Below are 17,813 nucleotides of genomic sequence, written 5' to 3'. Positions count from 1 at the left end.
TCAGATCACATTGTAATTCTGAACAGCCTTAAACTCATTTAAATCCTAATAAAAACACCACCCTGCATTTGCATTCGCTTCTCGCTGGTCCCTGCGGCTGCTGTGACAGCGGTTCCTGTGGAATTGATAATGCTCAGGATGCTGCACACCAGAAACTGTCCCTCACAGTCAGGGTCGGGACATGCACTTAATAGGACAATTAAAACAATAGATGCAGGAAATGGACCTCTAGACTGATTCAGGATGATGCACGGAGCAGTCGGGTGCCAAAGCTTTCACAGCAACATAGGAGAGCAGCAGCACCAGTGTTGAAATCCCAGTGTCCCACCTCCTCTGGGATCCCAGAGGAGGATCAGCCCAGGTATGCATCTCTGACAGAACAAGGCACCTGCACACAGCACAGTGAGGGGTTTTTAAAAGAGGACAGGGAATGACTAATGAAGTGCCAGCAAGTAACAAGTGCTGGGGATGCTGCGGGAAGTTTGTGCATGAATGGCACAGGCACCCCTGAGGGCAGATGGGGACAGATGAAAGAACTTGCCCTGGTTTCGCAGGTTGCCTGGTGTGCCAGTGACAAGGGGCAGGGCACTGTTACAGCTTGGAGGCACATCACGCCACAGGGAAGGCATTGCAACTGCATCTCACCATGCATCCTCCACCCCCGGGGCCACTGCAATGAAGCACCAGTCCTGTCCTGCCCTCCCCTCCTGAACGCAGACAAGTGGGATTTGCTCTGGCTGTGCTGGAAGAGGCAGCAAGGGGCTGGGTGATGAGGACCCTGAGAGCCCCAGCTCCTGTCAGCAAGCCTGTACTGCTCTCCCACCTCACCCCAGGCACAGCAGGAGCATCAGGTCAGAGCTGACCCAGGCTCTGCCCATATGCCCAAGATCACCTCTCCTACCCTCCTCAGCTCTGCTGCTCCACCCCTGCCTACAGCATCCCTGTGCCCCTCTGCAGCCTCTTGCCTTTCCTCCATGTCCAGCTCTGCTCTGTTCCCAGTCCTCCACCCCACTCACCCTCCTCAGCACTTGCCCAGCACTTTATGCCTGGCTGTTCTTGGTGATGACATTAATAAGCTCCCCTGAAACAGTGAGATTATGAGCTATACCCTTGCAGCAATAGAAATACTAATTATTACTGAGATAAATGGGAATATCAATGATGAAAGTCAATATTATTGCCTTCTTTGTTCCTGTTTGTTTTATTTGTAGATGAAAAGACCACTCAGCCTGTCTCCCCAGGATGTGGCCAGGAGCTGGAACAGCTCCTCTTGGCAGGCTCATCCAGAGCCGTGCTCTGATAAGAAATCATACTGCACACATGCTTGCAAAGGGCTCTCTAAATCAGCAGCTCTCAAAAGCAGGCATTGTCCTTGATTGATTCATAAAACTGGAGCTGCCTCCGTTCCCCACTCCAGTACCAGGCGAGGGAGGATTTAGGGGAGGGGGGAAGGTGTAATGTGGGTGGAACTGATTAATTGTGGAACACGGCACAGCACTGGGAACGCTCCATGGTTTGGCTGGGTTTGATGCTCACACCTTCATCCTCCTCACCCAGCGGTTTAGCCACCAAGATGGGAACTGAGGACCCCTCCCAGGCTCTGACACTGATTCTGGAACTGACTTTGGGCAAGTCCCCCAGCACTGCTGCAGCCAAGCAAGTGCTTACAACAGCAATGTTGCCTTATTCAGCAAGTCTGCTCCCTCCGTGTATTGTGAGTCAGAGCTGCTGATTTCGGTGACAAGAGACTTCTTTTTTTTTAAGCCCTATTAGCCTCACAGAGCTAACACAGCTAAGAGCAAGTGAATGGGATGCTAATTTTGGATCATACCTAACAGCGTCAGGAGAGCGCTTCCTGGAGCAGCCCCCTTTCCACAGAGAGGTGGATATGCTCCCCGTGGCCATGGCCCACCGCCATCTCCCCCACATCTGCAGGAGAAAGGACACAGCAAGGAAGGAGCAGTGGGATCAGGGTGGGATGCACCCTGGTACACAGCCCAGTGCATCCAGAGCACAAGAGACTTTTCTTGTTCCTAATACACCCTAATACATCACTAAATTGCCTTCATTCCCTCCCGAGTCCCCAGTCCATCCCCAGCAAGCATTCTTAGGAACAAACCAACGCACTGGCCCCCAACTCACCCATCTCCCAGTATCAATACAGTGATTGCCTCCCTCTAATGAATACAAACCAGCCCAGCCCCTCTCCATGCTAATGAGGACAAACACTCCTGCTGCCTCTCTCCAAATGCAATGAAACCAGGAAAACTGGAAGCCTTGCAGGAGTAATTATGCCAGTTTTTAAAAAGAAACCAGCCTGTCTTGAGTATTTCATGGAAGGTAATTTTTTTTTAAAGCTTTAAAACCCCTTTTTCACCCCCGCCCCCTTTGTGCATGTCAGGGTGCAATTAAGCAGAAAGTATCAGCGCATGAACCCAAAGAAACAAACTGCCATACATGCCCAGCTCCTGCTCTCGCTTGCTCCCGCTTCTTCCCTGTGTTTAACATTAATGTGACATCCCAAGCTGTGTGTGCACGATACTATCTCCTACCCCGAGACAGGGAAGAGCTGTTCGACTGCTAGAAAACCTCAAGTGCCTCTCAACCTTGCTAACACAGTGACCAGGCTCTTGCCACAAATAGTCCCCAATGGTCCCTGCCAGGCCTCACGGACACTGCAAAGCCCTAAGCATCAGGTGCCCTGCATGAAATCCCAACATTGCAAAGCTCTCTGGGAGCCACTGGACTGTGGTGGTGGCATCCAGGTTTGCACCAAGGGCCCGCAGCTGCATGCATGGTGCCATCCTCAGGCTACACAGCCTGGCTCCCTGCCTAGCTTATTAGCATTTTGCACAATTGATATTTATTTTTGCAAATGTGCTTACCAAAAAAATTAAACAGCAAAAATCTGTTAATGGCTTTGTCAGTCATCCAACTGAGACACTTGGAGAGGAATCTGGTTTAGTTCAGAGAGCCAGGTGGGAGCAAGGTAAGGTATGGAAAAGAAATTCCAGGGCTTTTCTTGGCCCTGCTGGGGTGAAGGAGCAGACCTTCCAAAACAGCACCTACCGAAACAGGCTACCTCTCCCTCTGTTGCATCCCCCTCTCCAGCCTTGTTGTCTCTCGGCTCTTTCCAGCCACCCTATTTAACCACAGCTTTTGGGCCAGCTGAAGACAAGAGCATCCCTAGTGTCCCCACTGTCCCATGCAACTTTCTTGGGAACAGCCCCAACACTGCTGCTACTCCTACATGAGACACCCCCCCCCCCCCTTCTGAGGGCACCAGCTGGTCCCCTTTGGGGACAGCATGGGGTGGCAGGGGGTCCCAGGCAGGGTTTCCTGCTGCACAGGCAGCCAGGCTCTGTTGCATTGATTTTCCTTGCTCTGAGCTAGGAGGTTGTTCAGCAAAATGAACTTATCAGTGGAGGTAATGTTTTCTACCTATTGCTCCTTCTCAAGCAAGCGCTGACCTGCACAGTGCGGCATGCTCCCAGGATAGATACCTTTTGGTAAATGAGCTGCCATCCCTTTCCTCCCCTCACCAGCTCCTTCCCCTCTCTCATTCTTCCTGCACTCCCAGCTCCTCCACATCCTCCTCTCTGCTCTTGGCCACCCTCACAAGGGGTTTCTGGCCCATTGCAGCATGAGATGGGGAGCCTGCGGTGCCCCGATCGCATTTATAGGCTTTTGACAACCCTGATGCTGAAAACTTGCTTTTAAAAAGTGAAAATCCAAGACACAGGTGCTTAGTGGAAAGCTTGACCTATTGCAAGTCTGTGACTGCATCACCAGAGCTAGCAACAGAGAGGAGAGGGAGGATTTTTTGGGAGCATTTATGGTACACACATTCAGAGAGGAAGAGAAACATCCCTCAGAAACCACATAGGTTCAAAGATTTGCTCAGCTTAAATACTAAAAATTCATGCATTAAAAATCCACTCAGATTTAGCCCTGCCTCAGAACTAAATAAAACCTCTCACCACATCATCCAGCCCCAAGGTTCGCTGTCTCCTTGGGGAAAGGGCTTATGCAGCCGCTCAAGGTGCAGGTTGAGATGCCCCCTCCCAGCACCAGGTCCTGCTTTGCTCTGGGATGCTGGACAGGGCAAGGGGCTGTGTGCTGACCCCAGGGTGTTCAGAACCTGAGATGTGGCTGCTGCCCGCCGTTACACTACGTAGCACCTGGCTGCCCTGGTCTCGCACTAGTTAGTGGAGAGACCAGGCTGAGAAACAGACTACACCCCACACTGCTATCCCAAATTTCCTAGGAACTAATTTTTTTCTTTTCTCAAAGGAAAAAAGCACAAGAAAAATCAAGACCACCTCATTTTTTAAATACTGTTCTTAAAAAAAATCTTCAGCTTTTGCTCTGGAAGAAAATACCCAGATCTAAACTAAAACCAGATGGCTCTCAGTGCTCGTTTTTTCAGGGAGGACTTTAACCAGCATGACCATTTCCTGGTGGAATTTTGTTTTGATAGAAGATCACTAAGAATAAATGTGTTTCAGGGCTTGCTGCTGAGAAGGTGTTTTGACAGAAAACTGCTATTTCCATGGTCCCTCCACTTGTTCTGTCAGCCCTAACACAGTGGGAACTCCTCTGATCGAGCATCCTTTGCACACACCTTTCCCTGGAGCCCAACCTGCAAGGAGTGGCTGCAGGAGAAGGGAGGGATGGGTGCCTGGGTTCATTCCTGCTTACTATAAAATGGGAAACGGCAACAAGAAGCTAGAAATACCTCTCTACCAGCCCCTCTCGCGCAGGAACGTGAGGCAAGGTGAGGACACAGGCCCCTTTTTTGCATGCATCAGGTTGAGTCTATGCAGGCTGCTCTTTGCTTTGGGCAAAGAACACGATGTAAAGGGGAGATTATGTATCTATATGCATGTGTGAGTGTGAAAGCCAGTTCTGCCTCGCAGTTTTGATTCCCTTTTCTCTGAACCCGCCATGGGTGCGGGAAGCTGCCTCCTGGGCAGTCCCAGGAGAGCCCCTGCAGAGGGGCACCCCAAGCAGAGGTGTCCCTCCTGGTGGCACATGCGGCACCAAGATCACAGCACACCCCGCCACCTCATACCACCTTGGACAACATCCAATTTGAACAAATCCCCTCCTCAGCTCTGGCACATAAAAGATGCTTGAATCATCCTAATTTTTTTTCATTAGGAAAGTGAATTCTGCTCTTCACAGAGAGATCCCTTTGTTCTCTCCTGAGGACTGACATCCTGGGAAATTGCCTCAGCCCAGTCAGCTCTGATGTTTGCTGTCTCACGCATTGCCTGCACCAAACTGACAGTTCACAGATTTCAGCTGAGGATTTGTATGTACAGTACAAGCTGAAACCTGCTCCCACCTCTTTTAACTGTCCCAGCGAGAGCGCTGGAAGGAAGCTGAGTCGGCGGAGACCACGCAGGCATCGTGCAACAGTAATAGAGACATCTTGGAAAACACTGCCTTTCGAGGACCCTCTCGCCTGCCCTCTCCTGGAAGATGAAACTATTTCTGGCCAGCATCCCCCAGGCTGCAGTGTTCAGCTGTCCACGCTGGTTCACTCCACGCAGGCAGTGTTTGCCCCTCACCAACGTAATACGAGTTGGAGCAAGCCCACCTGTCTAAGCAGAGCTGCACAGCCCCAGGACAAAGTCCTCCTTTCTCAACAGTGCCACAATGTTCATTTTGGATGCCCCCCCCACCCCCCCCCCAGTAAAACCCTCCACTGTGCAGGCATGATGGATTGAACATTTCCTACCTGTTCCAGACATACAGGCAGCACTTGCCCCAAATCCTGGTTGAAAGCTGCATCGCCTTATGCCCCAGGAGGGCTGGGTAGCAGCCCTGGACTACAGGGGGGGAAGGCATTTCTACCATGCTTACAGCAGCAGAAACCAGTCCAGTCCTGGACTCAGCATGACAAAGGCATGCGAGTGTCATATGCTCAGCAATACAACAGCGCCCGAGTTTGCGTGCCACCTACCCAGGTCAGATGAAGGCAGGATGCTGGGGGATCAGATGCCAGGGGTGTGCTGGGTTTCGGCCTCTCCTCTGCTTTCCACTCATGCACTGTGGGTGAAATGGTATTGCAGTTAGGGCTTTAAACCTGGCATTTGAGAGGCAAGCAGGGGAGAAATTAAAAAGCTGTGAATGCTTTTCCCCTCTCCCTCCCAAAATCAGAGCTCAGCTGAGCTTAATCTTCATCTGAGCTGATATTTAAAAGCTATGAATCAGGCTGCAACAGACAGAAAAACACAACTACCAAAATTTAGTGGACCTGCTGCTGAAAGGACCAAAATGAACTGCTTAATAGAAGCCATTTTCTCATGGAAATAGAGCAGGCCTGTACTTAGCAGAGCATTGATCTGCTGACAGCTACCGGGACAGATTTGGGCCAGAGCACTTGGGAATCATTTGCAGTGATCTCTCAAGAAACACATGCATGCAAAAGCCCTCTGAAAAACACTGTTGTAAAACAGCACTGTAGCTGTCTACAAGGCCAGATAGCACTCGCTGGCCAGCGTGGGCTTGCACTGCACTCAGTAAGCCTCCCCAGGTAGGCAGCACTGCCAGGGCAGCTCAGACCCAGGCCTTGCGCCTGGCTGCATCCCTGAACCCCAGCCTTGGTGGCTCCAGGTCATGCAGAGCAATACAATGCTTCACACAGGACAGGAATTGCAAAACACCACTAAAGGCCAGAGCTGCAAAAGGGTCTTGCAGCTCAGGACCCCAGCAATGGGGCACAAGGCTCTGGCTGGGGGACACTGCATCCCATGGAGTGGGAGTGTTTGGGGGTACTCCCGTAGATGTACTGGGATTTGGAGATGCTGTGTTACAGCCAGGGACAGCCCAAAATACTGCCCAGAGCAAAGTACCATTGCACCTCCCTGGGGACAACCAGTTGGGCACCGCCAGATGCCAGGAGCTCCAGTCCAGCCAAGGAGTGCACAGGGACATTGGCCCTGTCGCACCCTGCTCTCCCGCAGCCTCACCCTGTGCTGCCATCCTGGCAGGTAGAGGATGCTACCTGGGCAAGCTGACACTTGCCAGGATTCAGATTTCTCTGAATCCTGAAGAGCTCCACAAGGTGGGGGGTGGGGGGGGAGGAGCACAGAGGAGCCTCAGGAGACATGAGAGCTGCTGGAGGGGCTGCAGCCCCGCTGCAGGACTCTGCCTGCCCTTCCCAGCACAGGGACACAGCACTGGGCTGGCCAAGAGCCTCTCACCTGCCCACTAGCTTTTCCAAAGCAGTTATCTGAGATAACCCAAGAACACCCAAGGAAAGCAAAAACATCTCATTTCCAGAGGTGTTGAGTGCCCTTGGCACTTGCTGGCTTCAACCCCAGGTGCTCACTGCCCCCAGCCCTTGGCTAATTCTCACCATCACAGAGTCCCCACAACAGCAGCAGAGAAACAGATGACTTGGAAGATACATGGGGCAGAGAGGGCACAGGCAAGGGGGGATGCAGCACTTTCTCTCCTGCCCAGCCGCCTGAGCCAGCCCCCTTATGCACATGGCTCCTGCACAGACTGGATCTATAATACTAATTAGTTCATTGTTTGTTGTGGGGTTTTCTATTCCCATTATTGACTACACTTCCTTATAAACTCATATACTTAGCAGATTTTACAGTGATCCCAAAAGCTACCAAAATACACCTTTCATGTAAAAACTAGGAGCAAACCAATGCCTCTGCTTTAGGGAAACACAATCTGCCCAACCTCCCTTCAAAGGACATCTGAGGTCCTAACATTGCTCAAGAGCCTGCAGAAAGCATTGAAAAATGGGAAATTTATTTGGTTTATTTATTTATTTTTGCTTTCACACATCACTTATTTTAAAAGACTAAAAACATGTTTATGAATGTAACATATTTAAATGGATGAAAATCTGTTTAGCTGGGAAGGAAAACAACTCTCCCACCCCAAACTTCTTGTAGGCTGGGACCTGCTTTTCAATCTTCCACCCACAGAAAATATTTCAAACCCCTTTTTAAGCTGAAAGGCTGCTTCTGGGGACAGATTAGGGAGAGGACTGGGGGCAGGGAGGGCCTGTTCCACCACTCTCTGCCATCATTGCCCCAAGCACCCCTTACCCAGGGCATCAGGGACACCTGGGCAGAGGGGTCAAGTGAGAGACAGGGGACAATAAAGGCATCTGTGTGTGGGGAGAGCATCCAGGGAGGACAGAAAAAATGAGAGGCCTTCCTTCCTCCTCCTCCTCCTCCATCAGCAGCTTTCCACAAGGAGGATCAATGCAGCCCACTGTAACTGCACCATTGTTCCATTTTTAATTAATGAAAGAAAAAACTAATCATTGAATTAAACTTCTCATTACTCCAGCTGAATACCCACTAAGTAAATTTAATTACTGTACGAATTGGGTTTCTCCCTGCCTGTTTCATTAGCTACTGATAAAGGTGAAGAGGGGAAAAAAGAGAGGGAGAGATGAAAACAGAGAAAGAGAATGGAAGATGGGAATAATAAATGCAAAAACAGAGGTAAGTGATTCAGCAGGTTTCAGGGGCTTCCGGTAACGACCTGGGGAAAGACCCTTCCCATCCCTCCCAAACCAGACTGGAGGGATTCCCTGTGGGATAAATCCCCTTCCTCAAACCCACCTCCTGCACAGGGACAACCACCACCTTCTTCCAGGCCCATATCATGCATAGGAAGATACAGCCCCACAAGCTCTGCCTCTGTGCATCTACCCCACATCCCAGAGGTTGGTCCCTGCTCCAAGCACCCAGAAGCTGAGCTGTGCATGGGCACATTGCAAGAACCTCTTGGCATGGAGGCCACAGGGATGAGGTTCCACCACCCTCCCCAGCACTGCCACTTGCATACCCTGGGTTCACAGCCACCTGCAAAACAGCAGACAGGGGCTTGGGCACAACTGGCTCCCCTCCAAATAAAGGCTGACACTGACTTCAGATCTGCAACAACCCTTGATCCCTTCTGATCTCACATAGCTCTGAACAGCCAATTTTTGCCTCTGCAACAAAGGCAGCAACACTGTAACACTTCAGCAGGGAGCTAGCCTGACAAAAGCATGGGGAGCACAGGAGAATGGATATCAAACACCTGCTGTCCCACCACATACCAAGACACCTGCCTGGTACTCTTTGTATTTTAAGCCTTTCTGCTGGAGTAGGAGTCCTGTGCACCCAGGCTGCTGGGAGCCAGGGACATGCCAGCAGCACACTCCTCCTAGGAAATCAGTGGAGGATGCATTCCTGCAGCCCCCCCCCCCCCCCCACTGCTGCACAGATTTTGTTTATGGCATGATTTTGGGTCTCCAACTCTCCCACTACAATTCAGCCCTCCATTCCTCTTTCCTGATGAAGGGCATGAGCCATGGCAGGGCAGGTACAGCCCACGCCAGGGAGGAGTCCAGCAGCCCCCACCAAGCACAGCAATCTCCCTTCCGGCACACACCTCCACATCCAGCAGTTCTGCAATGTGATTGTTGATAAGGTCACATTTGGGACAAATTGGGTGTGGAGAGGGTGTTGTAAATGAAAAGTGCAGCCTCTTTCTCTAAGTAGGTAGCTTCAGCTTTCAGTTGAGCTGAGAGCATGGTGGAAGGGCTCACAGCGATGGGATTTGGCAAGACCATCTCCCTCCTTGTCATTAAGGGGCCAAGAGGAGCCCATGCAGGCTTCTTCTGCAGCCCCATGGGTAGGGTCTTGTTCACTGCAAGGCACTGTCCCTCTGCCTTGCATCAGCAGCTTGTCACCTTCACAGTGCCCAACCACTGCTCTTCTGCAAGTCAAGGTGCTGCTGGGAGATGGGGTTTCTCCCTCATTCCCATGACTTTGCTACTTTCTGACCCCAAACCAAGCTGATGCATTTGAACCCTTCACTTCCATGCTTTGGCCATACAACCAGCCACCTGTCTCCCTTCCCTCCTTGCTGCTTCCCCAGCCCAGCAGGCTCCTTCCCCAGCACACTTTCTCCTGTGCAGGACAAGCCCAGCTGCAAACACTTTCCAGGCAGACGAGAAGGTTCCTTCAGTCTCACATCAATCCCCCCCAAACTGGACTTTCTCAAACACTAGACAGGGAAAGCATTGAGATAACAGGCACAGATGCTGCGGGGAGCAATCAGGGCTGGGTGAGACCTGCCATGCACCCGTGGCACCCAGCAGCAGCCAGCACAGGTCTGGGCACCAGTGCCAGTGGCTGCCACCACCACAGCCTTGGGGCTCCATCCCATTCCCAGGAGGATGCTGGCTCCCAGGTGGGCTCAGCACAGCATGCCCTCCTTGCAGGCACAAGCTTTCTGCCGTAGCTAAAATTAGCTCCCACAGAGTCTCTCCTGCCATCCCTGAAGTCATTGGTACAACATGTTCTGCCACCACAGGCTCTTCCCAAGCTCTCACTCAAAAAAACCCAATGATGCATAGTACGTGCCTCGCAGCTCCGACTCCCTCGCACGCACAAAGCAAATAACCCCACAGGTTTTGTGGCCACCACCTCCCCGCTCTCTGCGCTGCTGAGGGCAAGGCTCACTCCTCCTGCCTGCACGGCTGCCCAAACTCCCTCGTGCTGCCCACCAGCCCGGCAACCCTGGTGTAACACCCATTCCTCCAGCTTTCAACCCCGACAGCAACATATTCTGAGGATTTGGGCTGGTAAAATGGGGAGTGGGGCGTTGTTTTGTTGGGTTTTTTTTTTTGGTGGCCAAATTGAGAAAAGAAAGTAATTCAGGTTGACTGAAGTTTTTTTTTTTTTTTCCAAATTTAAAACCCCAGTAATAACCTGGGGCTGAATGAAACATTTTGTTTGGTCTGAAGTGAAGCTTTCATTTTGTTTGTAGGTGGCTTCCCCCCCCACACTGAAAAAAAAACTAGAAAAAATTCAAAATGAAATGTCATCTCGAAACAGATGGCTGAAAGGTTTCATTTTGAAAATGTCAAAATGAAACTTTTCAGTGTTTCACTTTTTTTTTTCCCCAGCCAAAACCACTTGCTAAATACAACCTGAATTCGTGAGCTGTTTCTGTTGACTGAAACCTGAATTATTCGGTGCATAAGCTGTTCACTCAAAGCCTTTTTTGCAGGCCTGCGTACGCACCCCACGCGTGCATCCTGCTGCAGCAGCAGGGAGAGCACGTGGAGTAAATGGGAAAGCAAACCCTGTAGCATGTCCTTCTCCAGAGAAGGGGCACAGGAAAGGAAAGCAAAAGCTCAGGGCCTTACCGTGGCAGCAGACCTCTGCAGCTTCGTTTCAGGTGCTGAAGGGGCTTCCTGTGCAGCGGAGGGAGAGGGGGGTGCTGCAGCCCCAGGCGGGAAGGAGAAGGTGGTCCTGCCTGTCTCATGGGACCCAACGCGGAGCAGCAGGGCACCTCGCTCAGCCCTGGACACACAGCCCTGCAAGACAGGAGCATGGGGAGAGCGTGAGAAGGTGCTGAGGGGAGAAACATCCAATTTGGGCAGAAAAGGATGCAGGCTTTGGGGGCTGAGGCCAAGCACAGTAAGGGATTAGGGCAAGGTGGTGGCAGCAAGCAGCTGCTGGTGTCAGGCCTGTTCTCTGACACCACACTCTGCCCCACGCAACAGTTTTTATCTCTTGCCCTGCTCTCAAGGTGCACTCGCCCATCTGCTTGCTAGCACAAGGCTTTCTGTGCCAGTGGCCACACAAAAGATAAGCAGGAGGACTCCTGAAGTATCACACTAGCAGCAAACCCAAGCCAAGGCACCTGCCCTGCTGGAGAGCATGTCCAGGAGGGGTTACTCACTCCCTTTCACCCACAGCCATCGATCATTGCAGCCAGCCCACACCACAGCAGCATTGGCAGACAGTCATCGAGGAAAGCTTTGCCCACCTGACTTCTCTTGCTCAAGGAGGGATGATATTCATACCAGAGCTGGCCAAAATCAGATCCCAGGGATGAGCTCCAGTTAGAGCAGTTACCAGCTGGTAACCAGCTTGGGGCTGATCAGATCTTACTGGCAGCAAAACTCATGATCCCTCTCCCGTGCCCTGAGGCCATGGGAGGGTGGTCCTGGGTGCTAGTCCCTGCCACTGCCTTGTGCCAGGACCACAGCTAGGTCACTCCATCCCTACACCACAAGCCCTGTCCCCCAGCTGGGTGTCTAGGTAACATTGCAACGCTGGAGGCAACAAGCCCGTTGAACGACACATACAAGGCTCCCACCTTCAGCAAGCAGGAATCAGGTTTTGGTTGCAAAGTTCACAGTCCAAGCATTTTCAAGCATGAGCAAAGTCCAGCAGCCCCCAATTCTGCCTTGAATTCAGGGCCTTAACACACAGGAAGGGAATGAAAATATTTTAATTTTGCTTTAATCCCTCCTTCTCTTCCTCTCCCAAATGACTCCTCAGTGCTGACCTGAGACCCTCCATTTTCTTGCCAAGCACTGTGACTCCTATCTTTCCCTAAAGAGCTGCAGGATTTCTGGGGTGCACTGGCAGTGTGCAGCAGAGAAGCAAAATGGGTCAGATTTGGGAGGATGTTCTCAAACAAAACCCCAAACCTTTAATTGAACCCAAAGTCATGGTTATAAAAATCTGTTCTACAAGCAGCCAGGTAAGGAAGTCACATGCCACAAAATCCTATGAAAACAAGAGCTGACACCTAAACACGAAATCCACAAGTCAGGTACAGAGTTCAGGTTAGAAACTTAGGTTCATTTTCTTCTCCCTTTTGCCTCTGGCTCAGTTCAGGGGCAGCGGCACTGAGATACTGCGGGAGCATTACCCTTCCAGCATGAGGACACACCACAAAATGCCAAGGCTGGTGTCAGAAAACCTGTTTTTTCAAGATCACTAGCCTGATTTCTAGATGAAAGAGGATTAGATGAAGCTTAGACTAAGCATCTCAACAGTATCAAGCCGTAAGATGATGCTCAGCCATTGCTACTGCTAAGGTAACACAGAGACAGATTTATCTGCTAAGAGAGAAAAATCTTACTTCAGAGAGCCCTCCTCAGCACAAAGCGCGGTATTTGCCAGGTCCTCAGTAGGAAGCTCTGTGTCCGCAGGGGCAGGGCAGACCCGGCTGCCTGCAGGCAGGAGTCTGCCGGATGGAGTCACATGGAATAAGAGGCAGACTTGCTCCAAACTCAAACCTCCTCCTAAGTTCAGGGGGTGGCAATCGGAAATTAAGCCCATCTGTTCCTAAAACACTGCGCTAGCGGAAAGGTGAGGAGGCTGAAAATCTGAGCTCTAAAGAAATCAAAAGTACCAGAGAGACAGAGCCAGCAAGCTGCCTGTCAGAGAAGGGATGCTACATTTCAGGCTCGCTACTGCAATGAGGTTTGGAGGTCTCAGTCCAGACCTCAATTAAATCTCTTGAGCAAGGGAGCTGCAGCAGCACATGGATCCCCTACATTAGCCCACGCCAGTAGGGATGAGATAAGGCAGTTGGGGCTCCCCAAACCTCATGGATGAGCTGCACGGGGTGCAGATGGGGGAAGGGAAACTGAGGCAGGCAGAAGTGGTGCAAGGGGCTGGCAGGCAGGTGGTGCCATGCCAGCTCTGGAGCTACCACAGCCAAATGTGCCCATGAGCCACACAGCTGCAGCAATCCCAGCCCTGGCAAACGTGCCTTGTCATGCAGAACAGTGTTTCAGAAAAGAATATTAAGTGATCAATCAACATTAAAAATGGCCAGTTTTGATGTGTTTAAAAGAAAACATCTCCCTTTTTTTCCTCCCTCTGAGCCCACTTTTCATTTTAAGAATCTCCTCTTTTTTTTTTTCTACCCCCAATCCAAACTCTGCTGTCAAGCCCAAACACTCACTTTCATTTCTGCCACATTCATTCAAATAAATCATTCAGAACCAAACCAAACGTTCACATTTTCCCCTTCTCCCTTGAAGGAATGATGCTAAACCATCCAACCAGCCTCAAAATCCACTCTTTGCCCAGTTCCTGCTAAAAGCCAGGACAGCAGGGTGTTGGCTGGGAGCAGAGGCGTGGGACGTAGTGGCCAGGTGGGATTTGGAAGCACTGCCTACAAAGCACCTCTTGGTGCCAGGACATTCAAAAAAAAGCAATTTTTACACAGCCTTTATCCCTGAGAGACAGAAATAATGAGGGAGCAGAATGAGATCAGGTGTGGGGAGACAGAGGGAGATTTAGGAGAAGGTCCTGAGCACCACTCAGGATACCTAGGGCCAGGCCAACAAAGGAGGAGAGAGAGCTACAAGGAGGCAGATCCAGCATCAGGAACAGGGCAGGAGTACCTGGTCCCTCATGTTTGCAAGGAGTAGAAACTCAGATTTAGCAAAGAGTATTTATGAGTATTGAGGAAAAAAAAGCCATGCCACAGGGAATAATGGGGCTTTCTTGTGGCTGGCAGCTGAATGGAATAAATCTATCCACTGAGCATAAATTGTTTAAGCAAAAAATCCCTCTCAACTTGAATATTTTGCAAGAAAAACAGCAACAAAAAAGGAAAGAAAACTCTGAACCCTCATCATTTCTCTCCTCAAGGTCAGAGCTGTTATTCTCTTCCATGAAGGAGGAAAAAAACCCACCTTTCACTCATAAGTTTAGCCAAAAGAAATGAAACATTTGGGAAGTGAGTACATTACTGCCTGGACTGACCTGCCTGGCCAGATTAGGCTAAATATCTCTATTTAACAGGGAGTTATCTTTCAAAAGCAAGTTGTGGGGAGGCTCAGTGTTGGGGCAGAGAGGCAATCTGGTGCAAACAAGGAGGAGCATGGTGTTTCACTGACCAGCTTGGTGCCTGCTCAGACAAGGCAGGACCCCAGAGCCATGCAGAGAGCCCTGCCGCACCTCCAACCCCAGGGGCAGGATCCTGCTGCCGTTCCTGGTCCACTCTTGCCCTCATCCCAGGCACAGAGGCTGCAGAGGCACCAGTCCCTCCTGTCATCTCCAGGAGCAGACCTGGCCACGGCACACAGCAGGGATGGGGCAGAGGCACCCAGGGGTAAGGGAGACATCAGCGACCAGGGCTACAGCAGTCAAGGAGAGCAGCCTTATGTCAGAGCAATGGATCTAGAGCCTCTTCAGTTATTATGCAGAGGCTGTGCTAAGGTTGCTGCTTTAGTGCACTGCAGGCACTAAATTAAGGGGACATTTACAACCCACAATGCAGAGAAGCAGTTGCTAAAGGTGGTCATGGTGAGTGACTTCACCTCTGGGTGAAAGGCTCCATGAAGTGTCAGCCATGAGGGATCAAGATGGGAAAACAAGTCCTTCCTTCCACCTACTGCCCTGTGGGGCATGGCCAGGAAATCGCTGGGCACCTAGGGCAAGTGAGGACCAGTAACAACCTGCTCTGCTCAGTGCCAAATAGGGTCTGAGACCTGCCCTGTTTGGAGGGGATGCAAAGACCATGGGATATTGAAGTTTGGTCCAATTAGCAGAGTCCTAGCGTGACAAACTGCACCACCACCAGAACAGCACTCGGCTGGAGCAAACCCAAGGGATCTGCTCCCCAGGAACGAAGCTCCCCTAGACCAAGCCTTGCCAGGGCTACACGCAGCACAGACCAGCAAGGCAGTTGTCTAGAGCATCAAGCAGTTCCTGGTGGCAAAACAAGCCCTGAGGAGATCTGCTTGGCTTTTTTCACTGCCCATGATAGCCAAGCTGGCTGCAGCTGCCAAAAAGGGGGTTGTACAGGGTGACAGCTCCTGTGGCTCCTCCTGGGAGCAGCCAGCACTGCTCCCTTCCTCCTCCTACACCCACGCCAAGCCCAGCTCACCAGGGCTTTCTACCCAGCACTGCTCCTTCCTCCTCTTCCTTGCCTGGCAGGAACAGCCAACTTTAGCACTGGCCAAAACCCAGTGTGCCTGCACAAATAAGCCAGCCATGCCCAGCACTCCCCTAGTGTTATGGCAGTGCCCAGCTCATTTGCTGATGAGTGACACCAGGACCTTTTCCTTGCAGGTTCAGGGATGTACCATGCTGTGTTCAGCCATGCAGAGAAGGGAATGGCTCTTGGTGGGAGCTGGCATAGACCTATCCCAGCCCAAGGCACCGAGCCCAGAGGCAGTCACCTCCCGGAAGTGGCCAAGGGGAAAGGGAAGCAAAGGAAGACAAGGCAAGAGCAGAGATGAGCCGACACGCACGCAAGATGAGAAAGGGATTAACTCTGCTCCAGCCAACACAAAGGCAGAAGGGTGCACTGAGAGGGGATCTCAAGGTCATAGACCACTGTGCCAACCAGCACATGCATCAGCTTTCATCAATAATTCAGCATGTTGGGCCACGGGTACAACTGCAGAGGGGCTGCAGCTGGAGGGGGCATTTCTACCCGGGCAGAGGGAATGGCAGCAATGGGTGGGAGGGCACCCCTGAACAGGACTGCAGCACTGCAGGGTGCTGGGCACCAGGGAGACTGTCCCACTCACTCACTGGAAAGCACAAATGGCATCATGCTCATGGTCCTGGAGCTTGTAGATCCTTTTGAGAAAGTTAACTCAATGAATTAACACCCAAACCCCGGGTGTTTCCTGCCTGTAGGAATTTACAGCCACTGTAACCACCTCCTGCAGCATGAGCCATTTGCTTGGAGGTATCATGTGTTAGAGAGATTCGAGCACTCAGTCACCTGGACTAGCCCAGAGCAGTGTCCATGATCCCTCATGCAAACAGGCTGCTTCACCCCATGCAGCCCCCTGCCAGAGCAGGGTGCCAGTGGCACCGGCCAGCCCAGGCACTCCAAGAGCACCCTTACTTGAAGGATTGCTTCAAATGCCCCAGCTTGGAAGAGATGACTGCTCCTCTGCAGCTTCACAGAGACCTCTCCTGCCTGCCAGCAGAGCCAAGACCCTGCAGCTCCCTGTCTTTGGGACCTGCATGCTTGAGTGCACCTGGAGTTACCGCACTTGACAAAGGAATCAGCAGGGGACAACTTCTGGCTTCTGCTGAGCAGGTCAGACTAGTGGGTCATGAATTGCCTCCTTTGGCCTTTAAACGTGCAAGAGGTGGAATTCAGAGGTCTTGAACTCCTCTAAAAGATCAGTGCTGAGCCTGGAGGGCTGCCCAGAGCAAGGGATCCTGCTGTCTCAACCCACAGCCTGTGCAACAGGCCCCCAGGTGAGCATCTGATGAGCCATGGGGAAGCTGAAGTCATGGCCAAGTCCAGTTACAAGAATAGAACTGGCTCAGACAGAGCAAATGTAACTTTCCATCACTTTGCAACCAGCCATCCATCCTGCAGGCCAGCTGGCTGCCATGTCAGTGAACCTCCCATCCATTTCAAGTGTCCTGATAACACCCATGCTTCATAAGACTAGCTCAAGAAGGCTTGGGAGAGTTATTATCCAAAGCCAGGTGGCTGGACTTGACCCAAATCTTAGGCAAGTGATTAAAATGATTGGCATTTTTTTGGAAAGAAAACTGCTGCGCTGTACCTGCCATCCATCTTCAGAAAGCTATTAACTGTACAGTCACAAAACTGGATGCACCTGTAAGGCTACACAAGCACAACAGTGCTTGCAGACTGGTGAAGCTCATCCTCACCTGCAGTCCTGGGACGAGCCACCCCCTGCAGGCTCCAGAAATGAGGGGCTTTGGCCAAGATGCTCCCCTTGAGCATTGTGTTACCACACCTGGATAGCTCTCACTGCAGGATTGGGGACAGGTATTGAATTGCTGGTCTGCATGCCCCATGACTTGGATGAATTTCACCCCGTGGGTTACATGATGAGTCTATTCTGTCTGGGAACAGATTGTCACAAAACTACCTTTGCTTAGGATCTGTATTCAGGTCCTATCCAAGCCCCTTTGCTCCTATGGGACACAGTAACACTGCCAGTCAAGAACAAGGTATCATTCTTCCCCTTTGACTACATATGCTAAAAATCAAGTTTCTTTTCTTTC

The 17,813-nt window shown here is 51.3% G+C and overlaps 1 protein-coding gene across 4 annotated transcripts in view; it reads right to left on the bottom strand.

The window, feature by feature from the left end:
- Positions 1–17,813, bottom strand: part of LINGO1 (leucine rich repeat and Ig domain containing 1) — a 166,292-nt gene that overhangs the window by 59,944 nt on the left and 88,535 nt on the right. For 2 of the 4 annotated variants that reach the window (XM_087744674.1, XM_087744675.1), the window contains one exon: positions 11,192–11,362. The gene's annotated coding sequence lies outside the window, so the exon portion shown is untranslated. Of the gene's footprint in view, positions 1–5,971; positions 6,058–11,191; positions 11,363–17,813 lie in introns of those variants that run through there. The other 2 variants (XM_087744672.1, XM_087744676.1) reach the window with 2 other exon arrangements.

Source organism: Nipponia nippon, unplaced genomic scaffold (assembly GCF_047370975.1).
Source record: "Nipponia nippon isolate SJK-2023a ecotype South Korea unplaced genomic scaffold, ASM4737097v1 scaffold_9, whole genome shotgun sequence".
Classification (NCBI taxonomy): domain Eukaryota; kingdom Metazoa; phylum Chordata; class Aves; order Pelecaniformes; family Threskiornithidae; genus Nipponia; species Nipponia nippon.
This window is presented reverse-complemented; position numbering and strand designations above follow the sequence as displayed.